The sequence below is a fragment of the Bombus vosnesenskii genome, unplaced genomic scaffold (genome assembly GCF_011952255.1).
Source record: "Bombus vosnesenskii isolate JDL3184/JDL3185 unplaced genomic scaffold, Bvos_JDL3184-5_v1.1 scf7180000013314, whole genome shotgun sequence".
NCBI classification, from domain to species: Eukaryota; Metazoa; Arthropoda; class Insecta; order Hymenoptera; family Apidae; genus Bombus; species Bombus vosnesenskii.
The window spans coordinates 4,505,267-4,525,574 of NW_022882960.1; the positions used below are offsets into that span (position 1 = coordinate 4,505,267).

The window sequence follows — 20,308 nt, forward strand, 5'->3', positions numbered from 1 at the left end:
GTTATATTCGATATTAATCATTTTCTCAATGTAATATAGAAATTAATTATATTTTTATGTGAAAGGAGTACTTTTACAGAAGTTTATGGGTAGAATAGAATATTCGTATAAACTTACGAGTTCCAATAGTTTAATTTTTACAATTAACCGTAGGGATAATTTGAAAAGCATCAATCGATCTTTCGATAGTTATTTTCAAATAAGACGCAACTTTCTTTACTACTTTTTTTCAATACCTTTTATGATTCTCGAAATATCTTACAAGACAGAAAATTCTTCATTTTCTTTGAGGAACGACTTCATCCCTGTGACATAAAAAAAAATGCAAATTTACGTTACAGATGAATCGCTTGCACGCGAACATTCATAAATTCTTTTCTGTTTCTCTGAATTTTCGAGTTCCTTAACTTCTCGTGTAAGATGCCTCAATTTTATCAACTGCGCCTTTGACATTTAATATCGCGTTTAACAGCTTTCACAAACGCAGAAAGTTGGTGGAAAAGTGGAAACTTTGTGATCGTACATTATTTGGAGAAATTTAACGTTGCTGCGGTCCCATGCCGATTTTTGATAATCCAATTTCTTTCTCGTTTCAGAGAGCCAAAAGATTTGTAACATAATACTTCCCAAAAAATGTTAACGCAAAATTAAAATACAAAATCATGCACATTAGAAACAATTCTTCCTCCAATACTAACAAATCTTCTAACAACAAAAGACGCTATTGAACGTCTAAGTGAAAATTGCCCAAAATGACCGACAAAATGCGACAGTGTTAAATATTACGCATTTCGATAACATTTTTCTGTTTGTTTTGATCATCGAATGATAAAGTAATAGAACTTTTGTGAAAGTGTAGAAAATCCCGAATCATTCAATAATCTTAGAGATATGCTATAAGCTGTAATATCTTTAAAGTGATAGACGTTTTACGTCGTATGTAGGAACGTAGGACTTAACTCGTGACAACTCTTATCTGATATAACGCCAAGTAGAAATTATTGCCTTTTCAAGTAGGATATTCATCTACAATTTGCGCTTTTCTTCAATTCCATACGCATCGCTGCTTGAATATTGAATATACATCAAACGAAAGTCGTGTGCGATCGAAGGAGATTTCTTTATGCAATCGCGTTCTAAATTGATTATCAGATAATATGATCGTGAATAAGGATATCTTGACAAGCAATTAAAGATCGAAATTTTTCAAGAACAATAAATAAATATCCATTTGTACTCGTTGATTTATTCTTTTATGGATTTCAACGAAACGTTCAAAACGATTTCAAACGATTGATCAACATTTCTATATAATAACATCGAATGTTTAAAACGTGCAACTTCAGTTACCATTTAATGATCGTAATGAATGGTCACAAATTCTGAAAATATAATGCAAAAATCAATCGCTAGTTAAAATCCAGATCTTTTATTTTCTACGATATCGAAATAGAAAATTGCGTATGAAAGTGCTTTTTACAGCAAATCGATTTGATGAAATAATTTTTACAAGAGCTATAAGTTCGAAGAACGAGCAAACGCGAACTCGTAGATTTTCGATTTTAAAAATATCACGCGACCGACCGAAACTCGGATCTTTCGTTTCTCATGACGTCGAAATAAAAAATAATTTTCGTCCAAGTAATAATTTCGTTGTGATAGGCGCAAAACAATCTCGTGAAATGGCTTCTACAAGATCACGAAATACCCGTTTGAAGCGAACAGACGTGAATTAAGATTAGCAGAAGCGAAAAAAGAAAAATGAACGATTCTCTGTACTTGGTTTAGGCAGATAACTGGTGAACGACTAATGGCGAACAATCGGAACATAAGGAGATAAAAGAAAGGTTGTTGACTCGGTCGGATCGGTGATGCATCGTCGATGGAATGTTTCTCGAGGTGAAAAAATAATGGCGTGGTCGTGGTGCGATAACCTAAGTTGCAGTTTATCGGTGTGTCGTGCAATTAGTTTTCGATCAACGGCCGATTAAATAACTGCATGGACAGCACGATTCAACGAACAATACCAATATTTTCACCGTGAACTTTTTTTCTTTGCGCGTCTACTATTCACAAGGAAGGGGAAATTGATACTTCGATACGAGGTTGGGTTACTGAACGAATTAAATGTTAAATCGTATAACGTGATATGTGAAAGTTTACGATCTTTGTTAAGATTTGTTTATGGATAATCTATAACTGAATGTATCTTACGACTATAATATGAAATTTTCGAAATAAAATTCATAACCATGGTAGAAAAATAATAATGGATCATTGAAAGTTTATGCTTTTATTTAAGTGAGCCTTTTTTTTAGGGACAATCTATAGCTATAGCCTACAATTATACTTAAAATATGGCGTTTTGGGATTGTGAAACTGATAACTACAGCTGAAGAATAGAAATGGATCGGTGACAATTTATTGTAATTTTTCCTGATATCTTTTGTGGACAATTTATAGTTGGATATATCTTATAATTATTAAATATTTAATAAATCTTGGGAAGAAAATTAATAACTGTGGAGTAGAGCAGTGAATCATTGAATAATTCATACGAATCCTACTTTTATTAAGCACGTTCCATTCATGCCATTCTTTTTTTGGTATTTCTCGCTATCACTTCGCAATTTCTTATATGTTTTATCAGTTCCTTAATCCTTCAAGATTGTTAAGAGTGATAAGAGAGAGAGAGAGTATTAAGTGTTATATAAACATCGATAAGATCATAAGTATTACATTACTTTATGAACTTCATTTATCACGTTATAAAAATATAAATTCTTTGGGGTTAGTAATGATTCCAGTTATTATTGAGATAATAATCTGTCGAAAGTTGATATCTTGTATTGTGAGAGGCGAATATAAGGTTCATCAACTTATATAAAAATTGATCTTAATTAAAAGTTCCTAACGAAATCGTAGTAAAAGATCTAGATACGTTATCAAAAAATTCTGCGGAAATATTTAAGTTAGATTAACTAATCAGATTTATTTCTAAATTTTCTAACTTTTAAATTTTTACATCTCCAAATACAATTGGAAGTCTAGAGATCAGAAAATCATATTTTTTGTAATACGTGAAAACTAAAGTTTGTAATAGTTTTCTATTTACAATTTGATAATTTTCATCACACAAAATAAAGATATATCGCAAAAAGGAAAAAAATCCATCGGTTTCCTTTTAATATATTTATATACATTTACAGCCGTATCAGTTTAATGGAATCTATAAGGCACAATCTATTTGTAGCGAAGTATTCGAACCTTTCATTGAAGATGTAATTGATTTATGTCTCATGAATTCTCTGTTGCTTCATCTATTCCCATCGAGCCGTAAAAATAATGTTAGCATGCAACTTTCTAAAATATTTTCTAGACACGCTGTGCATTATATCTTTGCTAGTCGTGACTGTCAACAGTTGCAAAATTTAAACAATACCTTTACTTTAAAATCCTCGTAACAATCCCTTGAGGCGTCCCTCATAAATCTCCTCCACCTCCGCCGTTTTCAAGAATGCCCTATGCAAACTTGCGTTCAATAAAATCTCTACTCTCAAACCATATTTCACGATGTTCTTCCCCCTGCTAATTAATTTTATTTTTATTCTAACAAATTGCTGTGTTCGTGAAAAATTATATCCGAAAACCAATCATTAATTTCAACGTAAATCCAATCGATTTTACACGTACGAAATCAAATAATTGCGCTTTTGAAAGTTTCACCAAATATAAATCGGTGTCTGTTAAAAATTGTTACGATTTGCTTAAAATCGAATCGCCTTTCACTGATATTCCACATTTTTTTAGTCAAATATATCATTCAAATTTAATGTAACTTAAACTTAAGATCCGAATAAAAATTTCTTAAACGTGTGACATATTTCTAATAATATATAGTTGCATAAGAAATCAAAGAATTTAATTCTACAGAAAGATCGTAATTTAAAATATTAGTTTTTAAAATTACTAATTCAGCTAGGAATTTCTTTTATTTGAACCACAGAAAAACAGTAAAATCTCCTTTACACGCAACGATCCCGTTTATTTGTCCTACCACGTAAAGGAGTATTCTACTGGAAACATGTCATCGTGAAAGATGAAAGAGGAAACGCCAAAGAAGTTTGCAGGCTTGCAGGGAAGCGTAGAACGGTGAAGTAAGAGTAGTAAATATTTTCTCGGCCGAGTAGCCCACGCGTAAATATATATCGTCGCCCCACACGTAATTTGTTGCTAATCAATTAGAGCCAGGATCTCGGCGTTGATTGGCCGGCCTTCTTGTAGCAGTGAAGGCGATAAATCTGTCACGATGAATTGCGAGGCTGCCCTAACTCGTGGGTCAAGTAGTCACGATTTAGACTGTGTCGGTGTATAATCGGACAAAAATAATAGGCCGCTTTTACAATAGGGGCACAATAGAATTCGTTCTCTGGACGACGACCGTAGTTGCGTGACGTTGAATCGCGTCCCGTCAACGCACGTGTGTCTAAATAGATACGAATTGATTCGATACAGGTAATCCACGATCCATTACTTCCTAGTTTCTGATTGATTTCAAAGCAAGAGATTGGAATTCATATATTTATGTTAATGCTTGTATGGTTTCAGCAGTTTACGTATCGGAATATTTGAAGCGAGGGTAAAAAATATCAACTTGCAGAAGCAAATTATCTGTTGCTTTGTTATTTATTAGTACATTATCGATAATAATTATCTGTTATTATTTTACAAATAATAATATCAGCAAGTAAATAAGTATTTATTTCATCATTCGTATATTTCAATTTTTTTTGGAATGTAATATATATAGTATAAGTCTAATAATACAACAATAGTCCATGCAATATGCAAGAAAAAAAAACCGTAATACTATTTGGATAGTCGAATCATCCTCCTTAACATGCAAATAATAACATACTTTTTTTTTATCCCCTTTATTAAATGTTCTTAATTGTCGAGTACAATTAATTACATTTTTTTAACAGACTAAAAAGAATCATGCGGATTCCGATATAATTATCAGCAGTCGCTGGAATTTTCTATTGCTGTTGTATACGCGTATATTTGTAATTTGTTAGTGTGTGAGCATGAGTACACCGGAGGAGTGTAACAATAATACACAGGAAAAACAATTTTGTTTCGTGTTAAAGCTAAATTAATTGTTTTCAGAGAGTCTTCTATTTCAGATAACTATCTCAAATAAGATAACCAATTATTTGATTTCCTAATGTCGTATTTAATATATATTTCAGTCGTAAATAATACAGTTGCGTTCTATAACGTAATAGTATTTGCTCTGAGAATGGTTTTAAATTACCTCCGCATTACGTGTTTGACCTGAAAATATGTATTCCTGATGCAAGCAATGTTGATATACTACAATAGAATGAGAAACTATTCGAGAGACTATTTTAGGAAACATTTAATCGAATACCAAGTAAAACAAACAATTGTTTCACTTGATATTGGAGCAATGAAATAATTATCTGCTTATGAAGGAGAATTATTTGCTTATTCAAATAATCCTAAAAGAATATTGATTAATTGAAGATAATAAATAATTTACAAGAATTTCCTTTTACTATCTCGACGGTAACATTTATTTGCAGAGGGCAGAAACCATTAACGACCAATACCGTGAAGCAAATATCTTAAATTAGCAAATATCGCTTCTCTTATAACAGCAATTCTTAAGGAGTATATATTTAGTCAGCGTTATAAGCTCAGTAATACAGATGGTTTAAGATTTTACACAAGACTCTACATATGTTGAGAGTTTTATGATTGGTTTAATTGACTGTGAATTAACAAGAACGAACATAATGAATCCTTCTTCTTGTCTATCTTCTCGTTATCTATGTTGTAAAGGAAATTGATATCTGGAATCGTATCTTCTTGAATGAGTACGCTAACAAGAGATTTTATTTCCAAAATTCACCGTAATTTTCTCTCTTTCTTCTTGTAAGTAAATTTTTAGAAAAATGGAACAAGTGGCAAAGTATTTATTTCTAATAGAGAAATTTCTATAATTATGAATGCTTGAATACTAATACTAAAATATAAGGAATATATCTTAAAATACAATATAAATATTGTAACAACAGTGTTAAAATATCGAATTTGGAAAATCCGTAACAGAATCTTATCTTATAAATTAGAATTATATCTTGTCTTATAAAAAAGAATTATATCTTATAAATATTATGTATCGTTTTGTTATATTTTATAAATTTTTTTTTAGGCGTACTTGTATTATTTTTTTATTCAGCGCCGCAAATAGAGGAAAGATTTATGAAAATTTTTCTATTGGATTAACGCACAACTTCAGATTTAAGATCTTTTAATCTATGGAATAGGAAGCAAAATGCAGGTAAACATAACGATCTCGTGTAAATATATCTCTTTCCGTAATTATCAAGACATTGCAGTTGAAACATTCCGTGTAAACTTTATTTATCGTTATACTAGGTTCCATCATAGTTTTTCTTAAGATATCTCAAAGGTTGACAATGTAATGTATTAATGTCAGGGATTAACAACAGGAAGTTTCCACATTAATACCACACGAAACATGCGAAGTGATATCTATCTTGTTGAAAGGAATTCTATATTTTTGCCAGATAACAGATTAATTTTAGCATTAGGTATATTAAATAAATCAAATGTGAATCAAGTGATGATTAAAGACATGTTTATTTGAATAGAACGATTTTTGGATAACAGAATATTCATTTTATCTTGCACTATTTTATATTTTGTAAAGAATAATGTTATCAACAATAACGAAAAGTAGGATATAATATAAATATAATATCGCTTCAATTAGTTAGAAGTCTCATACTTTCTTTCATTGTAGATCGTATTAATTTTTCAATGAATTAAGTTACAGCGGATCGCACTTCTGTTTTTTAGATTTTCATGTAGAATATATACAGGGTAGTTGGTAACTGGTGGTACAAGCGGAAAGGGGATGATTCTATGCGAAAAAAGAAGTCGAAAATATAGTATAAAAATTTTTCGTTTGAGGCTTTGTTTTCGAGAAAATCGACTTTGAATTTTCGCTCGGTACGCGTGCACTTTATCACGTCTCGTTATAACGGATCTCACTGTAGATCGTTGTCTCGATGGAAAAATTAAAAAAAAAAACTAAAAAAAGAAATTTTTATTCTATATTTTCGACTTCTTTTTTCGCGTAGAATCACCCCCTTTCCGTTTGTACCACCAGTTACCAACCACCCTGTATATTGCTTCATTCGTATCGTACCATCTTCTCTATGCTGTTTTTCGATATAAGGTGTTAACAGACGTGTCTATATGTCAATAGACACGATAATGTCAACTTCATATTCACGTAATGAAGGAAATGTGCTTAACACTAGAATATTTGAATAGTACAGTACACTCGACTAATACACTGTTCAAATAACAGAAGCTTTACTTTACTTGCTTCGTCCAATATTGTCTATATATGTCTTACTATCTTTACTTACAACACCAATCGATTTTTTTTTTTGAAAAATGAAAAATCGACATTTACCTTAAAAAACACACGAATTATATTCTTTCCATTACATTAATTTTACTAAGAATCTGCACCATGAATCTTAATAGTATTCTCTTAAAGTACCCATAATCCTCTAAAATACGATCATTCGTATTTCAAGATTAGAATTTTCTATAACAATTTTTTATGATTTCTATTAACACGGTACGTTAATTGTATCATATTAACACAGTAGTTTACAAATTCTTATTAACGTAGCAAAGTTTCGTGACTTTATTACACTTCTCACATTTTATATACTATTTCTTATTATTTAGTAAATGATTTCTATGGATTTCGTCAGTAGAAAAAAAATGGATGGAGAAAAGTACCGGAATGACTGTGCTGCAACCTCGATCGACATCAAAGTAACAGTTCAAGTATGTTAGTTATTGATAATCATTCTTTACGATCTTGTCCTGCGCTCCTAGTAAAAATTGAAACTATTATTATTTAGTAGAATGATTGCGTTCCTATCAGTTTATGGTCTATTCGTTTGTAATGATGTAAAACTGATTAATAGCGTAACACACGTGTCAGACGATAAACCGGGATCAATAGAATGTTTTGTTTTAATAAGTTTAATGAGAATCATTCTGCGTTACTACCATGTTATGCAGTTTTCTTGAGGAACATGTAAGAAGCTACTCATTTCGTTCTTAATCTATTTGCCGTTCTTAAACCGTTTCTTGTTGCAATTGATATACTAGCAGATTATGGGTGCACGTTTTACAAAATGAATTTAACGTGAAAAAAGTAGAATATTTCTTATTATATGTATCTGTAATGTATTTTCTAAATGGTAACATATTTTAGAAAATATATTTTATAAACTAAACATTGAAAAAACAATTTAGATTGTATCCATTATCTGTTGATATTATTGTGATAAACAAATATATTTTTGGTTTTCCATTTGATAAATACAGAGATAATACGATCTTTGATTATAAAATTTAATTTTAATTGAAAAGTTACAGTTATGAAATAATAGAATTTTGTATATTCCATTAAAGATTGTAGAATTTACAATAGAAGTAAAAAATGTTCTAATGAATTTAGATATTAATGTAAATAAAAAGGAAGTTCAACTTTTTTTTGGAAGTTGAAACAGTTGGAATTAATTAATAAAATTTTCAACATTCCATTAAGAAACTTCAAACCTGAATTGGAAATAGGAACATAACGTATAAATTTAGAAATTTCTATTTCCAAAGACCGATAGCAATATAGAATTCACAATAGAATGTTAAATATTCATTTAATAGAGTTCGATTCTCCTAAGCATTAATCTAATAAAGCCGAAACATAAATTTAGACATTTCCGTCAAAGCGACAAAGACAAAACCCGCAATATTATTCAACAATCCAGAGTCGAAAATAGAATTGTAAATACTTTAACTCTAAAAATAAACGTAGACCCACGCAATCTGCAAATGGAACGTTGCTTTCTAACCACCTTGCGTGCACAGCCACGAGCGTATCTACTGCACAAGCGTCTCAGGAGATCAACGAAATTTTATACGAATCCGTTCGATCGAATCGAAGTTTTCCCTTCGACGCTCTGGGAATAGAAAACGACGAATAGATATCGAATTACAACATCGTTCGTCGTCTACCAATCTTAATTATTTGCTAATCACGCGGAGCTGTCGATAAATTCTACTACGAAGAATGTGTCCAACGTCTCGTTTTTACATCTCATCGTCTCCTTCCTCCCAGGTGCAATGTTCTCGGATCGCGTGGGCACGTACACGCGTGCAACGAATCCTACGCATGTTTAAATGAACGGTTGGCTGGGCTGTTCACAGGAAACCGACGATTACCAACGCGTGTTCCTGTAACGGATCGTTGAAAATCGCTTCCGAATCGATCACCGAAGATGCCGCCTTTGACCGTCGAATATTCATCAATCGTGACAGCGCACGGCTCCGACCAGTGTCGGTTCGTGATAGTGATTTAAGAACACGTTGTTGAGGAATATCTATCGTAGCAAAGGGCTGCTTCCTAGGAAAATAAGGTTCTATAACAGCGATGCTTCGTGATGATGATTTAAAAGCACTGCGGTGAAAAATGTCGTTCAGAAAAGAGTTTGGTTTTAGAAAAATGATATTCGATATTAGGATTGATTAGTGGAAAGAAATTAAGAGCGAGTGATTGTTTTATATCAATGTAGATTTGTGGTAATGATTTTGAGAAGGAATATTGTTTAGGAGAGAAATTTGGTTTTAGAAACGTGATTTTTAATATGAATGTGGACTGCTCGTAATGATCCAGTGAAAAATATGGTTTAAAGAAAGAGATTTGTGTTTATAAAAATTGAATTTATTGATTTCTTTTGTCGGTATGCGATAATGATTTCAGAAGAAATATCGTTTGCATAAAAAGTTTGGTCTTTGGAAGGATAATTGTTGACGTTGTGACGATAATTCAACGAAAAATATTTTGGAAAGAAGTTGTTAGGTTTTAGAAAAATGATATCTGATATTAACGTCAGTTTCTAATAATAGTTCAAGCAGAAAGAAGCTGTCTTTGAAGAAATAACTCTTTATAACAGCGACAGTTAGTGATAATTCTCGTTGAAGAATAGATCCACTTTCATCAAGTAGGTTGATTCTCTGGAGAAGTAACTCACGTAAGTGTCGTTTAGTCATAAGAAATAAGAACACCTAGTGTTAGAGAATAACATTTTTTAAAGGAAGTTGTTGTTCGGAAAAATATTTTATTATGTTAGTGGCGCCGTTTCAAGAACACCGTTATTGCAGAACATCTCATCTATAACAGAAGATCATTGATCAGAGATATCATTAATTCGAAATTGAAGCTGCAAATATCGCCAGAAAACCTGCTTCCCATGAAAATGAAATATGTAGTGAGTATAAATTTCTCTTTTAGTGCAAACGTAAATTTCGGAAGTAGCTTCAACGAGATAAAACAAATTTAAAGTCTTTTCACTTTTCACATGTACTTTAACCGAACGTGTAATTTAATTTTGGCATTAATGCTTTGCTATAAAATCATACTGGAAGCCTTTTGATTTCATGATTGACGCAAACGTAAAGCGTTTCAAACGGCACAGATGTGTTTTAAAGCTGAAAGTGACTATCATCGGCAACTAAAATAGATTTGCATCTTCCGTGCTTGTACGACTCAGTTCGGTATTGTAGTTGTTATATCACACAATGAGAAGAGGCGTCTTGGAACATCGCAGTGTTTCGAACGGTGCGAGTGTACTTTAAAGTTCAAAGGTACTAGAGCATACCGTTGTAGCTATTTCTTCTTTTTTTTCTGTACAAAGAAGCGACATTGTCATACCAATTGCGATTTTATTAGATACTATGTGGGACGTGAACGTAACTTGTTTCAATTTGCATTGCTATATTGTACGGAGGATTCAAGGATTTAATATACAAAGCTTTGAGTAAGAATGAATTGCAGAATATATCAATGTTATTTGATCAGCTACATATTTTTAAGACAAATATTAAAATTTTATTTTAAATCGGGAAAGATATTATTTTCATACGATCCTATGCTTTTTATACATCGCAAGTATTTTTTTTTTTTATCGTAATATCCTTTTACTATAATCTATATAGAAATTCTTTCTTCTCTTTCTCTTTCTTCTAAATACTTTCTATCGATTATTTTCTCTAGCTTTTAAATTCGTTTCCTAGGTTCCATAGAGAATTAAATATAGAAGCTTGAACTTCTTTACAAGCTATGCTCTATTCTCTCGATCTTTATAGCAGATCTAAAATCGCACAAGAAACGAGCGAATTTCTCTTGTTCTCGATTTCAAGTTCAAACAAATCTCAGAACACTTCATTGGGTACTGGTACGCTAATGCACCAAGTAGCAGTCGTTACTGGATTCTTCGGTTGAATTGGAGTCATTATCGTACTCGTACACAGAAACACAATTATTGCCGGCTATATTTGGTATAGAATAGCAAGCAACGCCGGTGGAATATTAAATTTTAAAAACAGAATCCCTAGTATCATGTATGGGGAAGTTATTGCGGGTAATTGATCGTACCGTTATTGAACATCACACGAGCAAAAATACGGGGAAAAAATTTGGCATTCGAATATTCAAATCGCCGTGCGAAGGCATTGCTTCTTCATCACTATAATTTACACCGTACCTTAACGCAAATTCAGGATCCCGCCGGTTCCGTTCATCTTTCGAATTGCTCAATTATTGCCAAGAACGCTCGACCTCGGTTACTTTATGATACTATGAACTAATTTTAAAACCATAAATTTATGAATATAAATAATCAAGATCTTATAACGAAATTCAGTTCCAATAACGACACTTTATTTTTATAGAACCGTGCATAATTGTTCTCGTAGGTTAATTAATTATTTTTTAAGAATTATAAATTCGTCTAGAAATCAAAATTAGAATGTTGTAAGAATTTCTAGAATTTATTCATTCTTAAGGATCGGTCGTAGTATTGATGCTACTAATTGTTAACTTGTTTTCAGTTTACTCATAAAATACGTATTATAATTTACTTTCGTCATAGCAAGACTTCCTACAAATCCTATTTTCTCATATTATTATATCATATATCATTATATCATAACGTAAATGCAAATAAAATAACTAAAATACACATAACGTTTCACGGTCGCCACGAAAAGAATCATCATCGATTCTCTTTGTTCTATACAAATATACAATCGAATATTTTAATATCTTACCAAATTATCTTATTATACAAACAAAATTCAAATCACAGTCTCTACGCATCTCTCTCAATTCTCATTTTCCCCAAAACGTTCCTAACATCTTACTATATCGTTGCATTATCCTGTTATACATCTCGTACCACACGAACAAACTTCATCCTTCCGCTCCGAATCGTACATTCAACTCACGATACCTCTTCCAACTCTCATTCCCTCGAAACGCTCTCAATACCAACAAAATTGAACTCCCACCATACTATCAAGAAACTATCGGTACACCTATCACGCGCAGTGTTCCTAGCTTTCCTCAGACCTATAACGTAACATAAAACAATCGAAAAGGACGGAACATCGTGCGATAAGAATCGTCGTAAGTGGCTCGGAAACAACCGTGGCAGATGCAAAAGGAGCTACAAACGACCTAAAACTCGGCAAGAGGCAGGCGCCCTTCGCATTCCACGCACTCGTGTCGTGCATTCGCGACTGAATCGCGCGTAATCATCTCTCGATCGCGGCGAGTCACCATCGCGGGTGAAGGAAAAATCGTCGTATCGGGAATACGTATGTTTTTTCTCTGCATGCACGACGCTCGCAGCCGGCTATGCAGCGCGCGTGTGTTCCACACAGCGGTGGGTCGTCGTCTATCGGAAGTCTAGGCGTGCGTGATAGATAATCGTTATGTAAGAAGAGGCTCGGAGGCTGTTGGCCTCCAGACTCTTTGACGTTGAACCACGTCGCTCGGGCACGGGGAACGCCCTGGCGTTGGACGCGGCCGCGGGCCACTCGGCGAACTTCTTTCTGTATTTATGGTCCAGATAAAGAAAGTTTACGATTCAGATAGGATCGAAGTTGTCGGCGGGGCGAGGTGGTAACCTGAACTACGAGAGAGATAGAAGACTTTGCATGCCGCAGGCGTAACGTGCCTTCTTGTTCCCTTTTCTACGCATAATAATAGAGCGAGTGCCTTCTTCCTAGTCGTGTAGCACATCCGACACGACCGTCCGGCTGCGTAATTATTTCGGAACGACACGCGATTTGCAAGGATTTTAGCGCGACTGCTTCCCTAGGTGGTCCTGACCGATCGACGCTTCATTTATTGGCCGTGCCTTTTCATTCTTATGCCTTTTAATCCTATTGGATAGAAAGTGTTCGCTTTTGGGCACCTTCAGATTGTGATTCTTCAGGCATCGATATATTTTTTCGATATATTTTCTGATCGTCAAATAGAAGGAAAGGAAGGGAGGCGAATAATCGTAACCTTTTCTTCTCTAAGAATAATAATAGGAGAGTTTTCTTTGGTTGTAATTACTAGCTAGCTAGCCTCGTGCCACGTCATAAACTCATTAAGTCAATTTAGCTTTTAAAGCGTGACGTACTTTATGGCTGTTGCCAAAATATATGTAATTTATGGTTGTTAGTTATAATTCCCGCATCTTTGTATATTTAGCGTTTGTATCTCTTGACTGGATTCCAAGAGTATTATTTTTAGTGCAAGAAAATTGTTTATTTTTAGCCGTTCATTGTAGGTTCACTCGCTGAAAAAGAAAAAGCAGAAACCGAGAACTATGAAATTAAGTCTACGGTGATAGACACGTAATGCAAGATAATTCATAGTGTTGATCGAAAATTATTCTGACGATCGTGCTGATAATAATCGTGTGTAGTACGGCACTCGCCAGATCTGGCCAAAACCAGATTTAATAATTATATAAATATGATCAAATGAACCACGTTACGTAAATATCAAACTACTTTGTCACAAAGTAACACTAAATACACGTGCGCCCACATAGGAGAAGGTTTAGCATCATTTTTTTTTTTAAACCCAGGCACTATATGTATAAATTATGTAAATTCAAATGGCGTTGTTACATAATCTTATGCCTGACCAAGACTGTAAATGGTGATTGTTGTATTCCTTGTTTAAAGTTTAAAACAAAATGACTGAATAATACAACATTCCTACTTTTCCGTATTAATCTGTATCTTCGAAAAATACTAGAAATTGTTATTTCTTTAAACTTGTTCTTGTAAATAGTTTCCACAGACACATTTCAAATATACGTGCAATATCGTTACAGTCAGAAATATAATTATTAATTATATAAATTGCTATGACACGAATCGACCGAACGAAAGACTATAAGCGTCAGATCGTATTATTTATTGCTCGCATATATATTAACTTTTACAGGACATGTTTCATTGCTATTTTCTTGCCGTTATTACGTAGTATAATCTAGTTAATAACATCGTTAATTTCTAGTACACGATCTCTTCGAAACAACTCGCAAACGCAACGAAAGTTGCAACGCAATCCATGGAATCGTATTACGAGTTATCTAATTCGTTTATCGTTGCCATAATTGGTTTTCTTCTTTTCCTCGTCTTGTTATTATTATTTCTTTTTCTTTGTAATGCGTAGCATCGCGTGTTTCTCATTCGACCATACACGTCAATCATTCTCCTCGGATTAGTGTTGTCGCCTTGTCGCTGTTGATTGGCGCCAGAACGTCAGAGGTCAATCGTCAAACTCGACAGCTTGTTCCGACTTCTATCAGTCGTTTTATTTTCATAACGAAGCAACATTTTTCTAGATAAGATTGTAGACATTAACCAAGATATACTTAACTCTTCGCATTATTTTTCCATATTTCTTGCAATACTCTTGTCTTGTAATATTTTTCCGACTATTTATTTTCTCTCTACTTGACGTCTGTCGATCGAGTAATTTTCAAAGAAGTGGTTACTCGTTTTCGAAGATCATTTGGTAACGTTATAAAAATCCTGGAATATGAAATTAATTCGCGATCGTCCTTTCGGATCGTTGATAATGCAAACGTATCCGAGTTAAATCGTGTCGCAGCGTTGAAAATGTAATAAATAAACGTACATCTATCTCTAAAAATATTGGAATTGTGGGGTACGTGATGTAATGGGCATGTACGTGACTTCTCGTATAAAAATAAATTGGAATCCTGCGAGAACTTTTTCAACGAAGTTTCTCCTTGTATTTTTTTTTTTTTTTGTTTCTGGCTTTTTGCGTGAAAGATTTATGGGTTGAGGATCATTCGAGTGCGTACATACGCACTCGACTGAGAATTCATGCTCCGCAGTCTATAGGTTGCAAATTTTTGTAACCGTTACTTCTACTTGATCTCAATTTATAGCAAAGATCCTGGATAAATAATATAATTATGGTTAGAATTGAATTGCACTTATAAAAGTACAAAAGATGTCAAAAATATAAAGAGAAGTATTCGATGGAAGCACATATCAAGGCCAAATGAAAGTTATTTTAATTCTTCTAAGTGACAAATAGTATGTATCCTTTACAGAATAATGGAGGAAAATTGGATAAATTATGAGAACCATTTTACTAGATTATTAGTTACAGATTTTACTAAAGAATTTATGAAATCCAACAACTTTAACCATTTTTTCACCGTTAATAAAATTTAACAATAGATTTACTTATAATCAATAAATAAATAATAATAACGTCCTTATATAAAGAATTAAATGACAAAATAACACATTATTTTCAACGTCTATGTCGTTTAATCTATTCATTCAAAAATAAAGTTGTTAAAATTTTTTCATTCCTCTCCGAGGACTTAACTTTTTAAGAAAACTTTTTAAGAAAACTTTTTAAGAAAAAAATAGAGAAAATGAACGATCATTTGTTTCGCGAATTAGAAGAATCGATATTTTCAACGTCTCAAGCGTACTTGTACTTTCACATGCTGCAACAATATTCTGATATTTTAATAAAAAAAATCATCTCTATCGCGATTATATCGGCATCAGTAACTCGAAAGGTGTACTTATGAATTTCGCACGGTTTAAACACCGGATCACCGACCAGGCCAGATAGGCAGAACTGATCCCTTGCCAGCGATATATTTATCGCGTTCTAATTTTCACACGGCAAAGCTCGATATCTCAAATATTTTCTTTCCAACGATGCTAAAAACAAATTCTTATTTTCCTCGTTCGATATTCTTATGTATCTCCATAGCAGCTCGATTCGTTCTTTCCTAATGCTATCGAAACACATAAATCACTCTCGTTCTCTGGTCGTTCATTCGCCTGTTACAAAAAGGCAACGTTAGAGGAAGTTCAACCTTTACTTCGGTCAAATATCGATGAACCGGAGTATTGATGTATCGACGAGATTCGACCGGTGGACTCATGGTGGTCATCACGCTCCATTTCTTGACCAATTGCTTTCGATGATCGACTATGGCGAGCTCGGCGCCAAAAATAATTGCCAGACCTCTGCGATTGCAAGGCAGAAGGCGAAACGAGGGCGTTTCTTCCTCTTCATCTTCGTGTGTACGTTTCGCAGCTGCGTTGCTTTCCCGTGCACCATCTTCTTGTTTTTATTGTCTGGTTGTCGCGTACGAGTGCGTATGGAGCGGCGCAACAATAAGCTCGAGGGAAAGGTGAGACCGTAAAGATTATTTTCTTCACTTCGATATGGGTAAACCGTTTTCGAATATTCGTGTGTATATGTTCTTTCCCTTTTTCTTTTATCTCTTTTCTTTCTGTTCTTTTGCTAAATGCAAACGACTAGGTTTCTTCACGCTATGTATGGTTAAATGGATAACTCACGTTTAGTCATCGAAATTTACATGTTTCTGATCTGATATTATCGACTGACCTGATTGGCGTTGCAAATGAGATGCAAATATCCATATAAATTTATATGTTTTCATTTATATCTTTTCTAGCATTTTCCTCAGAGAGAATATTACGATTATTAATATTGCAAACGTGCAATTGTACGTTTGGATTAAGTAGAGTGAATCTTCTGTTCAATTTTTCTACTAACAATTACATCATTTCGTTATTCATTATATATGATCATCGGCTATATCGTTACTATCGGTTAATAAATTCTTAAATGATATTTACTTATTTCGTTCTGAACGTTTCTACTTTATCGCATTTATTGCTGAAATATCTTACATTGAAAGATTCATTGTTGAATTCTAATGTAATTGCAAGAGGATTTCTGTGTCGTAAGAGCGTTTTGCGCGTCAAAATTTCAACGAGTAAATCGGGATGACGATCGTTCGCATTTACTCTGTTCGCTCTTTCTATTCACATTTTGGCTAAGAGCCAACCTTGTGATCTGTGCTCAAATTTCTCCACGATGTCATTAACGCGGGTTCATTTTTGTCATCTTGTTTACAAACAATGATGGTTTACTGCGAATAATTAGTTTCACGAATATTTCTATAATATTTATATGATATTTCTTGAGAGGAAAAAATTTATTTGTTTATCTCATCTTTGTTATTACATTTTAAGGGCGTAGGATGAAACATATGGGACGTGTTTTATAAAACGCAGAGTAATTTTCTCCACTCGCTAATGACTCTTTGTTTTCATAACGTAAGCGATAAATATAGGCGGACAGCTGACTCGCATCGTCAATTCAAAAAAGTGTAACTTAATCACAGGGTTAACATCCACCGCGCCATTAACTGATTTCTTTTTAATAGTTAACGCTCATCAAAGAATATTTCAAGTCTATAAATCACTTTATTCACACTGTCTTTTAATGCCGATCTTTTATTATTACCCTCTTTGCCGTATTATCAACCAATCGTTACTGTACGATAATAAAACATTATGAGGCATTATAAGTTTAGACTCGTTCAAAAGCCTCAATATTTTCCAATCGTCGTTTAAATCATTTAAATATCGACCGATCGGAATATAATACTTTGAGAGAACCGGATCCTAAATGTTCCATCGTAGAGAAACCGAATCGGCGAGTTACAATAGTTTTAGAAGAATTGAATTTTTATATCGCGTTTCAAGCATAGATTCAATCGAAATTCTTAATGTTTTTCATTATACGAACGATCGAAGGATAGAACAATTTCTAGAGGAGTAAGATCTTATACAGCATTCTATATAAAAAAATTGGCAAATCCTTTAATAATTAATCATTCGAATGTCAAACGATTGAGGTCTTATAGCTGTAGTTATAACAGCGAGTATAGCTATGTAAGCATAGACCTAAAACCCTACAATCCTTTTACGATTAATTAGAAGCTCGAACTTGCCGATTAAATTGCCTCTAAACGAATAAGAATATATACATGTATGTATGTACATACATTCTTTCAATTAAAGATCTCTTAAACATTCTCCGGATTTTCCATCGTTCCAAGTTCAGACGTTCGAACTGACATATACTTCTTGCAGAACAAAAGCTTATTTAGTATTCTAAACGCAGATCTATCTTCAAGGATTAAAATATCAAAGTTTCTCAAAGATGCTCCATAGACAGTTCATAGTAAGGAAACTTCATAGTAGAATTTTCATTGTTTATAAATCTAGGAATTTAGAATATGCAAAACTCTAAAACGGTAATTCGAACATCCAAAGGTCGAACCACTTTTGAAAGAACGAAAACACGTCCGTTAAAATTCTTCGAATTTTCCATCGTTCAATGATCGATCGATGGAACCGATGGTATCTTCAAAATGATCTAAAGGAAGATCCATAAATCTGACTGATAGAATCTAACTGCGTATAAATAGAACAACGCGCTTTATTTTCATTCAAAGATGCTGCGACGCAGTATTACACGATGCACGATGCTCGATGGACGCAATTCGAAGCTATTACAATACAACAACGTTGTAATGGTAGTTGTAACTTTAACTGTAGCAGATCATACTATGATTGTGCTCATAATACGCAACCTCAAGAACTGTCACAAGCGTCGAAGGAGCCCTACGACCCAACGTTGCTTCTCCCTTTGCGTCGCTGTACGCGACGAAGAATCAACTAACCGATGAATTTTTTCTCGTCGTCGTCAATGTTGGTGTGAACGTTAATATGGACGTTAATATCCACGATAAACGAGACAGCCGTTCCCGCGTTTATTTTCGTGGGTGGATTGAATTGACCTTGACTGATTTTTTTTATCGCTCATATCGTTGTATTTGGAAAGTTTCCTATGTTTTAAATGCTCTGTTGCCTTTTTAGCGACGTAAAAAGGACGCCGAGCACCCTATGAAATATATTAAGAATGAAATTTAAGTAACATTCTTCGTGACATTTTACGATAAATGCAGTGATGGAACAGTTACGTACTTTGTCATTTTAGTTACGTCCGTTTCAGTTGAGAAAACTAATTTCTCTCAGTTTTTAGTAATTACTCGTTATATCATCGCTTATATGTTAATGAGAAAGAAAATTCCCAACGATGATAAAATAATTATTAGCTCGTTCGAAAAGTTTCTTTCGTTCTATAAGGAAACCATGGATGCACAACATTTTCTGTTTTATATCATTTTATCGAATTACGAATGATCCATTTTGTTCTATCAAAATAAAGATCACAAAAGAAGACGTGTCTGTAAAAGAAAGACACTTTTCGGACAACCTAATATATTCTCACAAGCTAAGTTACATTTTCATAACTAAGCTCTTAACAGATTTATCGTGTGGATGTTAATAGAACTGCGTCGACGCGATATTATACTATCTGTAACTTCTATAACTTTGAATTTCATAATTTTTATAAATTTGAAAATAGCGCACTAATTTTTACAATAATCCATGAGAAATGCGTGTTCATTATTCTTATAGCAAAATAAGATTCTATCATGAAGTTTCATAGAATCTATACTTACGTATGTTTCATAAAAAAGGAAAGAATTTTAGCACGTTAATTATTTATTAGCATATAACATTGACAATGAAAAGACAATGGAAATTCGATCAACAGTGTTTCAAATCTTTGCACATCGGCGTATATCGTTCATCTGCAGCGTGACAGCTCGTATTTCTCTGTTCTAACTTTTTTATTCGTTATTTGTATTCGTTAAGTATTTGTTATTTTTAATAAATTCTTGTTTCAAGCATAAGACTTGGAATAATTTTTCTGAAATTTTTGTCACGAACGTAAGGCGCAAGGGATCATTAACACCATCGCGTAATTTTGTTTCTCAGGTTAGTCCGAAAGGGTTTTGTCGTGTATTATGCGGAAGACAAGATTTACGAGCCGATACGTGCAAATGCGAGATGAGAAAAT

The 20,308-nt window shown here is 33.4% G+C and overlaps 1 protein-coding gene across 5 annotated transcripts in view; it reads left to right on the plus strand.

Annotated features, from left to right (window-relative positions):
- Positions 1–20,308, plus strand: part of LOC117235122 (glycogen-binding subunit 76A) — a 92,307-nt gene that overhangs the window by 59,403 nt on the left and 12,596 nt on the right. The window contains exon 2 of one of the 5 annotated variants that reach the window (XR_004493625.1): positions 2,319–3,075. The exons of 3 other annotated variants lie outside the window; for them this stretch is intronic. The gene's annotated coding sequence lies outside the window, so the exon portion shown is untranslated. One more of the 5 variants, XR_004493626.1, reaches the window with a different exon arrangement.